The sequence below is a fragment of the Aethalodelphis obliquidens genome, unplaced genomic scaffold (assembly GCF_003676395.1).
Source record: "Aethalodelphis obliquidens isolate GAN/ISIS:26980383/991018 unplaced genomic scaffold, ASM367639v1 scaffold20, whole genome shotgun sequence".
NCBI classification, from domain to species: domain Eukaryota; kingdom Metazoa; phylum Chordata; class Mammalia; order Artiodactyla; family Delphinidae; genus Aethalodelphis; species Aethalodelphis obliquidens.
In genome coordinates, this window is record NW_020837964.1 from 10,599,337 (window position 1) to 10,618,835 (window position 19,499).

The following is a 19,499-nucleotide window of genomic DNA, read 5'->3' on the forward strand; positions in this document are numbered from 1 at the left end:
AACCTGCACATGGGTGTTTATAGCAGCTTTATCCATAATGGTCAAGACTTGGAAATAACCAAGATGTCCTTCAGTAGATGTGAATAAATAAACAGTGTCTAGGCAATAGAACATTGTTCAGCACTGAACAAAATGCGACGTATCAAGAGTCTTAAGTGAAAGAAGCCAATGTGAGAATGCTACCTACTGTATGATTCCAGCTATGTGGCATTCTGGCGAGGGCAAAACTATGGAGACAGGAGAGACATCACTGGTTGTAGGAGTTGGGGGTGTGGAAAGGATGAAGAGGCAGAGCACAGAGGATTATCAGGATAGTGAAAATACTCTGTATGATACCATAATGACAGAAACATGTCCTTATACACTTGTCCAAATCCATAGACTGTACAACACCAAGAAGGAACCATCATGTAAATTATGTATTTGGAGAATTATGATGTGTCAATATAGGCTCATCAATTAAGACAAATATACCATCTAATGGGTGGATGTTGATAATGGTGAAGGCTATGCATGCATGGGGGTAGAGGTATATGGAAAATCTCTGTACCTTCCCCTCCGTTTTGCTGTGAACCTTAAACTCTCAGAAGATAATGCCTTTTTAAAAATTAAAGGATTGATCAAGACTTATGCAGAATAATACCTCAAGCCTCCATTTCACTGTGATCCTGTACAAATGTTAAGTTCTTAAATCAGATACCCTCATGACAAGGAGCTTTTAAATGTAATAAAAACTAAAGATAAAATTTTAAAAATTAAGTCTCCTGATTATGTTTATCTACGAATTTTGCATTGAAGAATCAACACTTTCATGAAAATTGTTTTCTAATTTGCTTCTGGAGACCAAAATAAAAGTCATACATAATAAACAAAATAGAATCATAGCCTTTTATATGGAATGGAGCCAGCTGCTGAAAATTAAATCTTAACCTGCAGCCAACATTGGTATTTGAATGTCAGGGACTCACTTGAAGAAAGGAATAAGTCAACAGTACATTGAATAGCTGCAAATTAATAGTTTTTAAAGTTCTTTAAACATAATTTGAGTTCTATAAAAAAAATTATATATTTAGAACTAAAATTTTTTAAAAGACATTATTCTAGGTGTTGGGAAAAGTGTTAGTTATCTACTGATGGTGCTTAACACAATCACCCTGAAACCGAGCAGCTTGATACAAAAACCATTCAGCAACAGTTTCTGAGGATGAGAATCTAGAAGCGCTTTAGCTGGTAATTCTGGCTGAGGGTCTCCCATGGGGTTGCCCTCAAGACTGCGGCCAGGACTCGCTCGTCGGAAGGTTTCACTGGGGTTCCGGGATCTCCTACAAAGACCACTCAGGTGACTACTGGCTGCAGACCTCAGTTCCTCACTGTGTGGACCGCTCCACATGGCAGCTGACTTTCCCTTGCGTCAGCGACCCAAGAGGGAGCGAGCAAACCACCAAGCCAGAAGCAGCAGTATCCTATGACCTCACCTCGGAAGCTGCTTTCCATCCTGCCTTCTGTATCATGTTTACCCGGAGACCAACCCTGGTGCAACGTGGGAGTGAACTACACAAGAGCGCGAATCACAGGGAACCTGGCTCCCACAGTGAAACAAACATAAATGAGCCGTATCAGGATACATATTTTTATCTTACTAGGTGGGTTATTTCTGATAATAACCCAAAGTCACTTGGTGCCAAGCAGGATAAACCAAGTAAGTGAGCAAGGTGGAGAATACTGGCTTGTGTCCAAACAAACCATCAGTCGGCGGTATCACCCCGCTCTCCTGAGGATGTGCGCGTGCCCGCCTCCCCTCCGCTCACCGTGTTCCTTCACCTGGACCTCCTTTCCCGACCTGCAGAGTAACGCCCACTCTTCAAGTTTCACTTCAAGTTCCGCCGCTTCTGTAATTGTGTTTATCCTCCCTCCCAACAACATGTTGTCACTTTCTCTTCTGAATTCCCCCCGCAGATATTTTTTTAAATAAATTTATTTATTTATTTTTATTTGTTTATTTTTGACTGTACTGGGTCTTCGTTGCTGCGCGCGGGCTTTCTCTAGTTGTGCGAGCGGGGGCTACACTTCGTTGTGGTGCGTGGGCTTCTCAATGCGGTGGCTACTCTTCTTGCAGAGCACGGGCTGAAGGCGCACATGCTTCAGCAGTTGTGGCACATGGGTTCAGTAGTTGTGACTTGCGGGCTCTGGAGCGCAGGCTCAGTAGTCGTGGCACACGGGCTTAGTAGCTCCGCAGCATGTGGGATCTTCCTGGACCAGGGCTCGAACCCGTGTCCCCTGCATTGGCAGGCAGATTCTTAACCACTGTGCCACCAGGGAAGCCCTGCAGATGTTTTGTTTTTGTTTTTGTTCTTTTGAGGTACGCGGGCCTCTCACCGCTGCGGCCTCTCCCGCCGCGGAGCACAGGCTCCAGACGCGCAGGCGCAGCGGCCATGGCTCACGGGCCCAGACGCCCCGCGGCATGCGGCACCCCCCTGGACCGGGGCACGAACCCGAGTCCCCCGCATCGGCAGGCAGACTCCCAACCACTAAGCCACCAGGGAAGCCCCCTGCAGATGTTTTTAATTTCTGTAGCACCAACTACAACTCTTTTTCCTGCATTGTAGTTACTAATGTAAATACTTCTTTCTACTGATACAGTTTCACTATTTGAAAGGCAGTATCTTATTATATGTCCTGAATAGAAATTATTTTTAAAATAGTGAATTACTGCGTGAAGGGGAATATGTTAGACAGCACTCTGTCGAAAGAACTCAAAAGGAGGGAAGAGCCCAGAGGGTTGGAAGACATGAAAAGGCAACTCATAAAGAGAAAAATACATTTTGAGATTGAAAGTAGGGCAGACAAATCATTATAAAAAATGCTTTAGGTGACAACTCTACCACAATACTGACCTATCCTGCATGCCTTTCCCCCAGCTACTGTAGTAAAGGAAATGCTCCACATAATTGGGGACATTTTTGGTCCAGCTCTTAATTTTAACATTCTTGACACATATATGGGTTACCGCATCTCATGATATTTTAAGTTGCTACCCATTTCCGTCTTCTTTACGAAGTATAGACAACCGAATTGGAAAACGGTTCCACCTCCATTACGTTATCCGTTTCTAAATCCTGCTTGTCATACAGTGTGTTTTGTCACCTTTTATCGTGATACATCAATACATGCAGGATTTATTTTTTCAATCCATTGATGCTTAATAGAATCATGTCAAAGGTTAAACATGAATTGAGTTCTAAATCTGCTTCCACCACTTAACCTTAGTCTATGTCATTTCAAAGTCATTATCATTTCCCTCAGCCTGTCAGCCCTATCACAATGCTTGTACTTTTCCAGTGGATGGTCTGAGATCATTTGTTTTCAGGATTAAAGTAGGTATAAAGTAGTTGATATATTATTCAATAATTTGTGTTCGTTCAATCATTTATATTGAGTAACAGAATGCCAATTAGTAAAGAAATGGAATTAAAATATTGAACTATTTTTTATCTGTACGCTGAACACCTTACATGATTTAAAAGGCCCTAAATGGTCCAAACTACATCTCCCCTGACTTCAGTTCTGTCTCCTCCTCAGCACACTGGCTCCCTGTGCCCTTTCTCAAATATGCTCAGTTTCGTCCATCTTCAGACTTCTGCTCATGTTATTTCCTTTCCCTAGAGTGGTATCACCAAATTTTCACAGGGTGAACTGGTCCTATCTATCATTGAGTCTGGGTTTAAATACTAATTCCTTGAGGGACTTTCATAACCTTTATTTCTGAACAGGAGCCCAATGAAATGATTCTCTATCATAGCACTCATCAACTATAATTGTATTATAATACAGAATTTAAATTTTTACTTGTCCACTTGTTTATTGATTCCCTCCCAGATTTTGAGTTCCCAGGGGTCATGTTGTTTTTTTTAATTTGCCAACTTATAACCAAGCATAATACAGTGCCTGGGACATGGAGGGCATTCAGAAATATTTCTGAATAAATGAATGCACATCTCAATCAAACCCAATCTTTTACTACTAATCCTTTACAAAATTTCACCCTACATTCTTGATTTTCTTGAGTAAACATTTTTAACTCAGTTTTACAGAGCTTTTGTGTTATCATTCACCCAAATGATCGGCCTGTCTAAAGCACATTTCAGGAAATGAAGTCAAGCCATGCCCAGGATGGGACTCATTGTGGTCACCTGCAGTGGACGTGCCGGGCAATAACACACCATCATCGAGTCTAATGTGGTAGAGAGCCACCACACAGAAATAAAGCAATTTCCTGGAACTGAAATGAAAAGAGCACTAAAAATCTCTTTCAAAGAAAAGAGAGTGAAAATGCCAGCTAAACCTCTATTCCAATAGGTGCTTGCACTGCAGAAGGTTGGAGAAATTTCTTTTTTTTATTAAACCATATGGGAAAGGCTGAAAAGAACTGCATCTGATCTGGAAGTTGCACAGCTATACAGCAAAGAGTGATGGGACTAGGCTAAGTGGCCTCGTTTTTCGGTCCTCTCATTTTCACTGTTTACCCCTCCACTCTCCACTCTCACACACCCAGCACAGGAGCTCGTCTGTACATTGTCTTCAGAGGCCTGCCTTTGTGAAGATCAGTTGCCTGCACACACGCACAGTCGTTGTTGTGCATTTACAGTGGAAACCGCCGGACGACGGTGATTCCTTTTTCTTCCCCCCAGTACGATGTAAACTTCTAGGAGAAGCTGATTACATACTGTCAAATGCCTTAACAACTAAGTCTAAAAATTCTTCTGGTTATATAAATGTTAGTCCAAAAGTTTTATTTTCAGAAATATATATTTCTATATAACATTCTTATAAATATAGGAAAGAAATCCAGGCATTTTGGCATCACTAATATTCTTTCAAAACAAGTTCTGGAAAAATAAATGAATACATACATACATATATACATACATACACACACACACGTACATACATACATAAATTCCTGGTCTGACCAACTTTGTTTCAACCTAAGAATTCTACTCTTTTCTTCAACCAGAGAAAAATCAGAAATCAAACTAATGATAACAGCTGATTACATTTATGACCTGTCTTCTAGGTTCAGAGAGTAAGTATCTGCTATTTAGAGCTCATGAATCTTAACAAAAAAATAATGGTGTGGGGAATTCCCTGGTGGCGCCCTGGTGGTTAAGAATCTGCCTGTCAATGCAGGGGACACGGGTTGGATCCCTGGTCCAGGAAGATCCCACATGCCGCGGAGCAACTAACTCCGTGCACCACAACTACTGAGCCTGCGTGCCGCAACTACTGAGCCTGTGGGCCTAGAGCCGGTGCTCTGTAACAAAGAAAAGCCACCGCAATGAGAAGCCCCCGCTCGTCGCAGCTAGAGAAAGCCCGCATGCAGCAGCGAAGACCCAACACAGCCAAAACTAAATAAATAAATTTATTAAAAAAATCTTATAAAAAAATAATGGTGTGTAAATACCCAGAAGAGCATTTCATTTGAATCTTGTATAAATATATAATACGCGAAATAAATCTGGACATAAGTGCAATTATAATAAGGAAACCCTATCTGAGAGAATTGTGGGAATTCAAAAATTTATTTTGGGGCTTCCCTGGTGGCGCAGTGGTTGGGAGTCCACCCGCCGATGCGGGGGACGCGGGTTCGTGCCCCGGTCCGGGAGGATCCCACATGCCGCGGAGCGGCTGGGCCTGTGAGCCATGGCCGCTGGCCCTGCGCGTCCGGAGCCTGTGCTCCGCAATGGGAGGGGCCGCAGCGGTGAGACGCCCGAGTACCGCAAAGGGAAAAAAAGAAAGAAAAAAAAAATTATTTTGAATTTAATAAATATTGGTTCCTATTTATGTCACACTTGTGTTTAAAAGTAATCTTAATGTATTTGTATTATTAATAGACTCTTTTTTTTGTTCCTGTGATGATCCAGGGAACATAAAATCTGATCTCCCCAAAACTGAGTATATTAACAGATGAACTGTGCACTCCTAATGTTACAAATTCAAGAAGTAAATATGCATCTTCCGTTCAGTTTTGACATAACCAGGCCTAGACAGAGGTCCCCATCATGCTGACGGTCTCAGATATTCCTTAATCCTGGCACATAGAATAATATGAGTAAATACGATTTCAGACAACCCTACCAGCCACGGGCAGAATGTGATTTATGGGATGTGAAACTCTCCCACAGTGACTAATATGAGAAGCCAAAGGAAGCCAAATTCCGCTCCAGGGTCTGAACTAAAAGCTGGCTCACAGGTTTATCTCTAATTATTTACCTGATGCTTTGTGTGATGCCTATCCAAGTGGTCTGCAGGGAAATTTTAGGGCTTTTCTATTGGATGTTTAAAACTTGTATTTTCCCAATAAAGAAAAGAATAATCCCCAATTTTTCCCATTGGTGCTTATACGTATAATTTGTAAGTGTGGTGACTTGGCATTCTCCAAAGAAAGTGCATTGACACTCATCCTAGCATTACACTGTGGGAAAAGCACTGAATCTAAAGTCAGTAAACTAGAATTCCTATTTTACCCCTAACCAAGTTTTCTGGCCACAGACAAGTCACTTCTCTGAATCTCAGCTTTCTTTCTCTCTAAAATGTAGAGCTAAAATATGTCCATATGAAAAAAAAATGTATGCCACTTGAACAGATTGAGATAACCTAAAGATTTCAATTATGTACCCTAAACAATCCTTAAAATAACTAATATACTGACGCTGGAGATAGCACGGAATAAAGAAATACACAATCCAGAAGAAGTTACAAAAAGAAGGAAAAAATAACAAATACTAGATGAGACTAATTTATAAAAAAAGAAAAAAGAACAAGATGGTGAATTTAAATCCAAGCATAAAAATAATCTCATTAAACGTAAATAGTCTAAACATGCTATTGAAGACAGAGACTATCATACTGGACAAAAAACCGAGATCCAACTTTAGGGTGCCTACAAGAAATTCACACTAAATACTGAGATACAAATAATTTAAAATGAAAAGTATGGAAAAAGATAACGAAGTAGATTTTAGAGAAAAGAATATACCAATGACAAAGAGGGTCATTTTATAAAGATAAAGAGTTACAATGAAAATTCACCAAAAGCACACAACCCTGAACCTTCATCCTACTAATAACAGAGCTTGAAAATGCATGAATATAAAAGTAATAGCACCGCAATGGAATTGGCAAACCCACCACTGCAGTCAAATATTTAAACCAAGGGTTAACTCCATTTCACCTGACTTCACCAATCAAGGTCATTTAAAGACTTGCAGTTCCTTCAAGCAGCAAGTAGCCTCAACAATAAAATGTTGCCCCAAGTTGTTTTCCAGGAACTTGGAGTCAGCTGCATCTAGTTGAAGCTGAGCTGGTTGAGACTGGATAGGACCTCTGACCCTTCAACTGGGCATGCGCAACTGTCCTCTCAGTGACCTTAGAGGACGGAAAACTCCACCCTCAGAACAGAGGCCTGCAGCCTAGCTGCATCTGCGCAAAACCACGACTGCCACACCTTTTTCTCATCACCTTTCCTCACTCACCCCACACCTCAGGCTGCCCAGCTTCTCTATGCTTTATCCTATAAATACCACAAACCGCTTGCCTTCAGGGCGACAGATTGGAGATTTGCCCTCCTGTCTCCCCACTTGGCTGTCCACGAATGAACCCCCTCTTTGCTGCAAACCCCTACATCTCAGGTTTACACAAAATGAACCTGGTTTGGTAACATAAACACTCCTCTCTCAATAATACATAGAAAAAGTACACAGAAAAACCAAGAAAGATATAAAAGACTCAAACAACATTAACCAGCTTGACTTAATTGACATTTATAGAACCTTGCACCAAAAATAGCATGATATACATTGTCTCAAACGCATGTCTATAGAGAGAATTCTATGAAATCCACCAAAAAACTCTTAAAACTCTAAGTTTAGTAAGCCGATACAAGATCAATATATAAAAAATATATTATATTTCTGTCTCTAGGAGCTAACAATTTGACATTCATAAAAATATTTGTAATATCAGGCTTCCCTGGTGGCACAGTGGTTAAAAATCCGCCTGCCAGTGCAGGGGACATGGGTTCGAGTCCTGGTCCGGGAAGATCCCACATGCCACGGAGCAACTAAGCCCGTGCACCACAACTACTGAGCCTGTGCTCTGAAGCCCACGAGCCACAACTATTGAAGCCCACATGCCTAGAGCCCGTGCTCCACAACAAGAGAAACCACCGCAATGAGAAGCTTGCGCATAGCAATGAAGATGCAAAGGAGCCAAAAATAAAAAAAAGAATATTTGTAGTATCAAAATATGTAGGGCTTCCCTGGTGGTGCAGTGGTTGAGAGTCCGCCTGCCGATGCAGGGGACGCTGGTTCGTGTCCCGGTCCGGGAAGATCCCACATGCCGCGGAGCAGCTGGGCCCGTGAGCCATGGCCGCTGAGCCTGCGCGTTCGGAGCCTGTGCTCCACAACCAGAGAGGCCACAGCAGTGAGAGCCCCGCGTAGCGCAAAAAAAAAAAAAAAAAAAAAAATTTACATGGCTGAGCAGAATCTTTGGAGGTGGTTTTGGGGGGGAAGCTGAGTCCACCATCTCCCCAGATTGTTGGCATTCTGATTAAAGGCGCCTTTCCTTTCTACCATTTGAGAGTACTGATTTTGTAAGCGGCGAGCAGTGGGAACCCACATTTGATAACAAAGAAATCTAGACATAGAATTTTGTAAGATGGGTGTTTAATCGTCATATTTCCAGTTAGGCAAGGAGCCAGAATTTGAACTAAAAACCTTCCTGAGCCTCGCTTGGCTCTTTTTCTAAGAATTTTTCCCCATCTGTAGTGGGTTCACTACTGTGCTCCAAAAGCCAGAACATCTGAATGTGACCTTATTTGGAAATAGGATCGTTGCAGATTTGATTAGTTAAGGATTAAAGTAAGATCATGCTGAATTTGAGTGGGTTCTAAATCCAATGAGAGTGTCCTTAGAAGAAGAGAAAAGGACGCACAGAGGCACAGGAAAGAGGACGATGGAGATGGAGATTGCAGTGATGTGTCCACAAGCCAAGACACTCCAAGGATTTGTTACAACCGCCAGAAGCGAGGAGAGAAGCACAAGACAGTTTCCCTCAGGGCCTCCTGAGGACACTAAACCCTGCTAACACCTTGACTTCAGACCTCCAGCCTCCAGAACTATGAATGAGGACATTTCTGTTGCTTTAAGACACCCAGCTTGTGTTATTTTGTCACATCAGCCCTAGGAAGCTAGTACACCATCCCTTATAGGAAAAAAATTTTATTTCCTCATAAAATCCACTTTCTTCACGAAGCCAAATGCCCTCTCATTCCAGTGTCTCTTTAAACATGTCATGTAGACTTTTCTAGAGTGAATCTGAAAGTTGTGAGGAATCAGAATCATTTATAGTGCTTAGATTAGCTGTAAACGGAATGTAGTGATTAATTTCCCTTTGAAATTCGCTAATGTTATGGTTGGTTTTATTTGAAGTATAGAGGCTCCTTCTAAAATTTTCTCCAGACCCCAGTTTATCTTCTATTTTTATTCAAAATAATTTAATTACGCTCACTGAGGGTGAAAAATCATGTTTATATCCATTTAGTTGGTTACCTGTTGGACGGAACAACTGAAAAGTCATTCACTGCCTTTTCAACAAACCCAGCCCCAGAAGTGATTTATATTGTTTCACTTATTTCTGACTCTCTGAACCTGACACAACAAAACCATGAACAGAAACTTTTCTAGGGCTAAGAAAGAGAAAAATCACGTTACATTATTTGGAGTGTTTAAATACTGTGAATGCAGTGAGACTTGCCAACGGACCACAGCACTCCATCTCTTAAATGTTTTCTTTTTCAGATTGAGCCTGTCCCTCTTTCTGGAAATCATACAGCCATTATACTCTTGAGGATGGAATGTATTCCCTGCAATCTTCTCATCTTTTTACCTCACCTCTCCAATCTCATTCATCTTTTCCTTTTTATTTAAAATCCTACCAAGATTACTTTTTCCTGAAACTCATTTTCGGCAAAAATCTAGGACTTAACTCTATAGATGAATAACAATTAAGACTAGATTATAGCCCAAGCTTAATATTTACAATCAGTTCATTATTAATAGCACTTAAATGCAATACCATTTCTTTCATGACTACTTCATTGTGCTTGGAATTGAGAGAATGAAAGTACAAATGGACAACGGCCAGAACACATATGAAAGTAGAACTGACCCAAATCTTTGGCAACGACAGTCTTCAAGACACCAACCCATGATACCTAAAATCTATAGCAACCCATCCAGGAAGCCAAACAGCAAGTCCTTTAGCAACTGTCCCAAAACGACCAGGACTTGATTAACAACTGACAGGTTCCCTAACTCTTGCACTTACTTCCAACTTAGGACCAACAGGAGACAGACTTTACCAAGCAACAGGAGAACACGCCTCCTAACCAACCACATGGATGCCCTTCTTGCAGTTCACCCAATCACAGCTTCCCCACCCAACAGCCTCCCATCAGGGCACATCTGATGCCTTTTTTTTTGGGGGGCACTGTAAAATTTTCTTCTCCCCTGCCTGCCTTTGAGTCTCTGACAAAAGCAAGTGATGGTGGCAGACACCCTTTCTACAGTAAATTCTGCATAAACAGCTTCTGCTAATTCGCACTTGGGTGGTCTTCACTGATTCCCACAGAGGAGTGAGAATGTTCCTGCTCGACTGGTACTTGATAAGGAGATTTCAGTGTGACTGTTTCATAAGCAGAAACACAGATCCGGCTATTGTCATTTTCAGTGGCTGATTCTTCTCTGTAACTTGAGCTTATGCAATAATCTGTCCTGTTTTCCAACACATACTTTGTACTCATAATCCAACTTTATAAATATGTATACAGAGGCAACTGTTTCCCCTGATGTGTTATTTAACACACGTGATTCATTTTGTTAGGTAATCTCTCATAACACTTGCTTGTTTTTATTTCTGCTCTTCCACGTGGGTTCCAACTTATCAATGTCAGCATGTTATAAATTGAACTGAAATCACCTAAGGATTGACTTCTTATTTTTAGCTTGTGCTATGTTCACAAGGAAAACTGGGAGATTTGCCAAGGATCCTCTGTTGTCTTTGTTCAGATGCCTTATAATACACAAATCAAGGCTCAAATATTTAAAAAAAATTTTTTTTAAAGCTAAGAGTGATGTTTTAAGGGGAGATGTAATTCCCAGGGGGAAGAGGGGGGAGGGGGAGGGAGGGGAGGGGGAGGGGAAAGGGGAGAGAGGTAGGGAATATCTGGAAGCAGAGATGAAGTCATGCATTACTCAGGTGGCCACTGCTTCCCAAAGAGAAACAGCTGGGCCCAGCCACACAGGACATCTGTGGACTGTGTATAGCATCAGAGGACAAAGAGAGGACAAGTGTGTCCAGCTCCCTGTCACCTCCCGTCTCTCATTGGTCCAAGTCTGGCCCACTAGGCGTGAACTCCTCATTGCCAGCTCACATCACCCAAGCGTTTCAGGCCTTCACAGGTGAAGCCACACGGCACGCTCTGGACCACGGCACTTCATCCTTGCCCAGAAGCTGTGGGAGGAACCAGAGCCTCAGGGGGTCCATCAGGTCGGGGCTGCCTGGAGCTTGTGCGTCTCCATCCAGTGGTGACACAAGAGTCCTTCCAGATGCCAGCACTCACCCCGGGGGGAGGACGAGAAAGCCTGTGCTATGAGATGATGGGGCAGTGGCCATGGTTTGGAGGTGGCAGCAAAGGCTGGGACTCGCTCCATAAACAACTAGCCAAAAGCCCAAGACCCAGTGAAGCCAAAAGAAATGTGACCCACACAGGTGTAACCTGGGAAGACTCTGACAAACGAAGTGTCAACACAATAAAGCTCCGAAGTAAATAAGTTCTCCTAAAAGGGGAAACAGAAAGCTGTAGGATGCCGGAATGTATGCTACTGGAATATACAGCCACCTGCCCTTCCAACAGAGTGAGCAGAACACAGTCATACTAATGGATTCCCATTTAATAATGGGAATCCTGGGGGCTTCCCTGGTGGTGCAGTGGTTGAGAGTCCGCCTGCTGATGCAGGGGACATGGGTTTGTGCCCCGGTCCAGGAAGATCCCACATGCCGCGGAGCGGCTGGGCCCGTGAGCCATGGCCGCTGAGCCTGCGCGTCCGGAGCCTGTGCTCCGCAACGGGAGCGCCCACAACGGTGGGAGGCCCGCTCCCCGTCCGAAAAAAAAAAAAAAAAAGGGAATCCTGAAACCACTTGTCTTCAGCTAGTGTGAGTTTAGAGAAGCAACAGTGAAAATAATCTACCCTGAGATTAAGGATGAATTTAGGCTGACCAAGACAAAATATAAAGAGGACATAGACATTTTTAATGTCAGAAAATAGTTATTTTGAGGGAAAAGATCACTATTGCCTTTGATGTATAAGCATAGTCCGACACATGTAACAAGGAAAGAGAATTCATTCACGGAAAAGCCCTGCTAAATGAGACGTCACAATGTTTTTGACTGTTTAATTGCTTAAGAAAATACTAATAATATTTTATTATGTATTTTTTTTTACAAGAACTTAGAAATTTTCAATTCAAAAATGATTACAAAGCATATTTATTTTCAGTGTCTGATCTATGAATGAATCAGGTCCTGGGCACACGTGGTCTTGAAAGACTACTGTCATCAAATGTGGTCCTGAAGCATGTTAATAAGAAGACATTAAAGCTAATACGTGTGGGATATGCAAATATTTGGATACTCGATTCCTTTTCCCTCTATTTCTCTAATCCCTGTAGCATGCAGCACAGGAACGAGCTCCTCGTTTGTGTTTGATAAAGCTTCAGACATGAGAGGGCACCGCTGCCACCTCTGTCCTCCTCCCTGACTGCCCAGGCAGGGGCCCTGCTCTCACCCCTTCACGGACGCCTTCTCCAAACTACCACTTACTAGTAAAAGAGTTCCAGAGACAAAACCGCTAGTCAGTCAAGAGCAGCCTTATGTCTGTTAAATCCCCAGCTGGGGGCCTGCATGGACTAATGACTGATTTCATCTGCAACACGATGTCATGGGAACCACAGTGAACTTGGAGTTAAAAGATGTGGTTTCAGTGCTGAGTAAGAGACTTCCAGCCCTCTGATGTCGGGAACGCAGTTTCACCTAAGCATCAGTTTCCTCACTCAAACAAGGGAATTCTAACATCTAGTTAGAATACAGAGCCGATGGTTGTAACAAATCCAAAACAGGAGAAGCTTAAACAAGGGAGAAGTGATTTCCCCTGTGCCTCATAGTAGGCTCCTGAGACATCCACACCTGACACGGCAGCTCCACGGGGCCAGGAACTCGGCCTCCTTTCCTGTTCTCCCGTCACTGATGAGGTAGCTGTGTCCGCGGGGTGAAAGGAGGCCCATAATCACACCGGCTGGGGTCACATCCCAGCTGACAAGGGGGAAACCGGAGTGGAACACAGACCTCTCTCTTCTAAAGGCACAAGCAGTGCTGTGCTGGGGATGGTCAGAACCAGCCTATGAAAGCCACTTGTCTACTTCTCAGGAACTACAGGAGTTGGTTGTTAAACACAGCCTTTGTTAAAAATTATAGAAATTCACAAATTATGTAAAAAATCAAGGGCAGCAGATGCTCAGAACTCAAACCTTCCTAACTACCACACTACATTTCACTGTTACCCCTGTTTTGTGGTTATTTACTTGTAGTGTCTCTGTGTGGGCACACTGCACCACCATGTGCTGCTGCAGGCCTGCAGACAGTAAAGAGCCTTCATGTTGCAGCTTGAAATCCATCATGTCAGTGTGTTTCCACTACAGAAATTGGCAAAGACTGCAATTCAGGCCTTAATTTATTGTTCTGTTGATTATCTAAGACCAGGAGCTAGCAAACCACCCAGAACCTGTTTTGGTTTAGTCCTTAAACTAAGAGTGATTTTTTTTTTTAAACATTGTGAAGTACAGGAGGAAGGAAGAAAAAGAGGGAGGGCGAAAGAGCAAAAGCATGAAAGCAAGAAAGCAAGAAATAAAACATTTGATGGTGGCAGGCTGTATGTGGCTGCAAAGCCTTAAATATTTACCAGCAGGGCTTTTGCAAGAAATGTTCCTGAACCTGATGGACAAAATATTAAAAATGCAAATGAAACTGAGAAGCCTCCTTGCTGGCTGTCGCCCTCAGGGGATGGAAGCAGCCCCATTCCTTGTCATGTGGCCCCTTGAGATTCTAAGACAGTGAGGAAGAATATCCCTTGTGTTGAATTCCTCTCAGGCTTTGACTCTTTCACCAGGAAGCACCCAGTGCCTTCGAGGTGCTCACCTGAATAGCTCAGGGGATAAGCACCCTCCCTGGAAGTCAGCTGTGCCACATCCCACACTCTCACCACCACCACGGGAAGGCCCCACCCCGCATTTGTCTCTATAGTTACAGGTCCCGCCCCCAATCAAGAGGATGGATTCCACATGGCCTTGGATCACTGGCTCATCCTAGAAGTCTTCCTGCTACAAGGGGAACCTCACCGTTGGTGCCACATCTACCTCTTTTATTTACTTTTTTGTGTGTGTGTGTGTGGTATGTGGGCCTCTCACTGTTGTAGCCTCTCCCGTTGCGGAGCACAGGCTCTGGACGTGCAGGCTCAGCAGCCATGGCTCACGGGCCCAGCCGCTCCGCGGCATGTGGGATCTTCCCGGACCGGGGCACGAACCCGTGTCCCCTGCATCGGCAGGCGGACTCTCAACCACTGCACCACCAGGGAAGCCCTACATTATTATTTTGAGAATTTAATGAGATCATGGATATATAAAAGCACTTTATTAAAATAGAAAGTCTGTAGTGTTAAAAAGTGCTCTGTAAAAAGTTACAAGTGCTATGAAGTCTGAAGTTATTCTTCCTGACCTCTACTCTTCCTCAAATTCATGTATCTGAATGTTTGATAATAGACCTCCTTTCCAATTCCTACCTCAGAACCCAGGATGCAGGTACACCTCTGACCCTGCTCTGGTTTTGTAACTTCTTCCAATTCTCCCTGAAGAGCTTATTGAACATGAGGAATACAAGACCCCTTCATGGTCTATCTAGCAAGTTCACTGTTTACTGAATAAATCCTTCTTTTGGTAACGAGAACTCAAGATTTTCCGTCCTTCCTTCCCTGTCCCTCCCCCTCTTCTTCCTCCCACTTTTTTTTTTCCTTTTATTTATTTCACTAACACATTAGGAAAGTGTATAAAAAGCCTTCTAGAGTTTAGCAATAAGAAGTTAGCTCGCACCTCTAGTCAGCTCCCAGACACTGCTGCGTCGGCCAGAGGCCAAAAGATAGTAATTACAGTTTTTAAGTTCATCTTTATAACGTACATCTGCTGCCCCACCATATCTATTCATAAGCTAGTCCTAAATTTTCTAAGGAAATAAGGAGGCAAATGTAACAGATTCACCCCCCAGTGGAGCCCAGCCTTTCAGTGAGATGTTATGCACCCAGGCACACGAGGATCTTTGAGGCTTCTTTCAACAGGAGTTACAACATTTGATTTGAGCTTCTTTTTAACTGAAAGCAGTATTTTCAGTATTGATGGTTAACAAGAACTTACTTCAGGTGCAGAAATAAAGCAAAAACCAACCAGCTGTATTTCTCACAAGGTCTGCAGAAACACTGGGAACCCACGCGCACACGGATGACATGTAAACAAAAGTTGCATCTGCCATTTCAAGTGCCCACGATGTCCCCTCCACCCCATCTTTTTAACAAAGATAAAGATAATGCCCCCAGCCTTTGTTAAAAACAAGACAGCGGGCCCAAAATACAGTAGCTTATCCTAAGCCTCACATCACCAAACCGAGACAATTTCAGTTCTCCCAGAAATCGAATCTTAAATAAATACACCAGAAAGCCCCTGATTGGCGCTACTCAGGTAATCTGCCTGATGGGCCCTGCTACCCCCTAAAGGAAAGTAACTTTGCAATAACCAACCGGCTTTTTTGACTAATGAAACTTCCTTGTTCTCACTCCCTTCTGCCTATAAAATTCTTTCATTTTGTGCAGCTTCTCAGAGTTTCTTTCCATCTGCTACACTGGAGGCTGCCTGATTCAAATCAACTTTCGCTCTTAAAGTTTGTAACATGCCTCGGTTTATCTTTTAAATAAATAGGCGTCAGAGAGGGAACCTAAGGAGACCCCCTCCCCCGACAGCCCCCAGGAGCGCTGAGCAACCAGGGAAGGTACCTGCTGAGTTCCTGGAGCTGGCTGTTTTCTCGCTGCCTCCGGAGGTGCTGGGCAAGTCCTCGCGGTCCTGGATCCTGGACCCGCAGCTCTGGCCTCATGAGCTTTCCGACCATCTGAGCCTTCCTTTTTCTGGCCTGGGTCCGGAAACCTGATGGAAGCTGATTGGTCTGACGTAGAAAGGCTCACGCCTGGATCTGACTTGAGCCGGAGCGAGCCGGTATGAGGCCTCAGGTGAAAAAAATTGTGTTTTAAGGCTGAACTAGCAGGTTAAACTTATCAAAGATAATCTTGAATTAGAGAGGCCATAGTGGAGAACTTTCAACTTCGGTAAGTTTATCCATTTACAAGATGCCCTAGAAAAAGAGAAGTGTCAGCCAGGGATTCACTATAAAGGGGAGAAGAAAAATTCCTCTTCCTCTTCTCTAGAGCCTGCAGACGGCATCCTGGGAGAGCTAGCGGAAGCTGGCAAAGCGTGAGACTTTTTACCAGTCACTTCTCCGAGGTCTCTATCTGTGGTGCCTGGTTGAGAGAGGAAGGCACAATTTTACATTGTCCTTTTCTTTGCAAATTCAGACTCTTATTAATTTGGTTCTGGGGATCCACCGTGGTTTTTCATTTTTGTTTTTTTTTCTTTTTTGGCCATGCCGCGAAGCTTGTAGGATCTTATTTCCCCGACCAGGGACTGAACCCCGGCCCTGCAGTGGAAGCGCTGAGTCCTAACCACTGGACCACCAGGAATTCCCTGTTTCTCCTTAATTGAAGTTTAACTGACATACATTATATTAGTTTCAGGTGTAGGACACAATGAGCCCACATTTGTATACATTGTGAAATGATCACCACAGTCTAGTTACCATCTGTCACAATACAAAGTTACAAATTTTTTTTCTTGTGATGAGAACTTTTAAGATTTACCTTCTTAGTAACTTTCAAATTTGCAATACAGTATTACTAACTATAGTCACCATGCTGATGACTAGATATTTAGTTGCATCCCCATGACTTATTTAATTTTAAAACTGGAAATTTGTACCTCTTTATCCCCTTCACTGGTTTTGCCCAGCCCACTTCCAACCCCCCTCCTCTTTGGCTATCATAATCTATTCTCTGTATATATGATTTCTTATTTGTTTGTTTTGTTTTTTAAATTCCACATAAAAGTGAAATTCTACAGTATTTTTCTTTCTTTGTCTGATTTATTTCACTTAGCAAAATATCATCAGGATCCATCCATGTTGTCACAAATGGCAAGAGTTCATTCTTTTTCATGGCTGAGTAGTAGTCCATTGTGTGTGTGTGTCTGTGTCTGTGTGTGTGTGTGTCTGTGTGTATCTCACATCTTCTTTTCCATACATCTATTGATGGACACTTAGGTTGTCTCCACATCTTGGCTCTTGTGAATAATACTGCAATGAACATAGGTGGGCATATATCCTTTCAAATCATTGTTTCATTTAATTCAGATAAATATCCAGAAGTGGAATTACTGGATCATATGGTAGTTCTATTTTTAATTTCTTTAGGAACCTCCATACTGTTTCCATAGTGGCCGCACAAATTTACATTCCCACCTAGGCTCCCTTTTCTCCACATTCTCACCCATACTTATTATTTCTTTTCCTTTTATGATAACCATTCCGACAGGTGTGACATCATACCTCATTGTGGTTTTGATTTATGTCTCCCTGATGATTAGTGATGTTCAGCATCATTTCATGTGCCTGTTGGCCATCTGAATGTCTTGTTTGAAAAAATGTCTATTCAGATCCTCTGCCCATTTTTTAATTGGATTGTTTGTTTGTTATTGAGTTTTATGAGCTCTTTATCTATTTTGGATATTAACCCCTTACCAGATACATGAGTTACAAATATCTTCTCCCATTCAGTAGGTTGCCTTTTCATGTTGTTGATGGTTTCCTTCACTGTGCAGAACCTCTTCGGCTTGATGTAGTTGCATTCATTTATGTTTGCTTTTGTTGCCACTGCCTTTGAAGTCAGATCCAAAAAAATATCACAAAGAGCAATGTCAAGAAGCTTACTGCCTATGTTTTCTTCTAGGAGTTTTATGGTTTCTGGTATTACGTTCACGTCTTTAATTTTTTATTTTTTTATTTTTTGGCTGCGTTGGGTCTTTGTTGCTGCGTGTGGGCTTTCTCTAGTTGCGGTGAGCAGGGGCTTCTCTTCATTGCAGTGCACGGGCTTCTCATTGTGGTGGCTTCTCTGGTTGCGGAGCTCGGGCTCTAGGCGCAGCCTCAGTAGTTGTGTCTTGTGGGCTCTAGAGCGCAGGCTCAGTAGTTGTGACGCATGGGCTTAGTTGCTACGTGGCATGTGGGATCTTCCCGGACCAGGGCTCGAACCCTGTCCCCTGTGTTGGCAGGTGGATTCTTAACCACTGTGCCACCAGGGAAGCCCTTTAATCCATTTTGAGTTAATTTTTGTGTATGGTGTAAGAGAGTGGTCCAGTTTCTCTCTTTTGTATGTGTCTGTCCAGTTTTCCCAACACAATTTACTAAAGAGACTGTCTCTTCCCCATTGTTTTGATGTATTCTTGCCTCCTTTGTCATAAATTAATTGACCATATATGCTTGGGTCTACTTCTGGGCTGTTTATTTTATTCCATTGATCTATGTGTCTGTTTTTATGCCAGTCCCATGATGACTGTAGCTTTGTAATATAGTTTGAAATCAGGAAGCATGATGCCTCCAGCATTGTTCTTCTTTCTCAGTATTGCTTTGGCCATCCAAGATATTTTGAGGTTCCATACAAATTTTAGGATTATTTGTTCTATTTCTGTGAAAATGCCACTGAGATTTTGATGGGGATTGCACTGAATCTATAAATTGCTTTAGGTAATATGGACATTTTTACAATATTAAGTTTTTCCAATCTATTTATGTCTTCTTCAGTTTCTTTCATCAATGTCTTACAGTTTTCAGTGTACAGATCTTTCACCACCTTGGTTAAATTTATTCCTATGTATTTTATTCTTTTTGATGCAATTGTAAATAAGATTTTCTTGATTTCTCTTTCTGATAGTTTGTTGTTAGTATATAATGACACCATGGGTTTTTTAAATTTTATTTTTTTATTTTTTTATTTTTGGCTGCATTGGGTCTTCGTTGCTTTTCCTGGGCTTTCTCTAGTTGCGCTGAGCGGGGGCTGCTCTTCGTTGCGGTGCGCGGGCTTCTCATTGCGGTGGCTTCTCTTGTTGCGGAGCACGGGCTCTAGGCACATGGGTTTCAGTAGCTGTGGCACATGGGCTCAGTAGTTGTGGCTTGCGGGCTCTAGAGC

At 42.7% G+C, this 19,499-nt stretch overlaps 1 long non-coding RNA gene across 1 annotated transcript in view; it reads right to left on the reverse strand.

Annotated features, from left to right (window-relative positions):
• Nucleotides 1-16,878, reverse strand: part of LOC113627048 (uncharacterized) — a 72,022-nt gene extending 55,144 nt beyond the window's left edge. Inside the window, exon 1 of the long non-coding RNA XR_003435410.1 lies at nucleotides 16,209-16,878. This is a non-coding gene — a long non-coding RNA (uncharacterized LOC113627048). The remainder of the gene's footprint in view (nucleotides 1-16,208) is intronic.
• Between the last annotated feature and the right edge of the window lie 2,621 nt (nucleotides 16,879-19,499).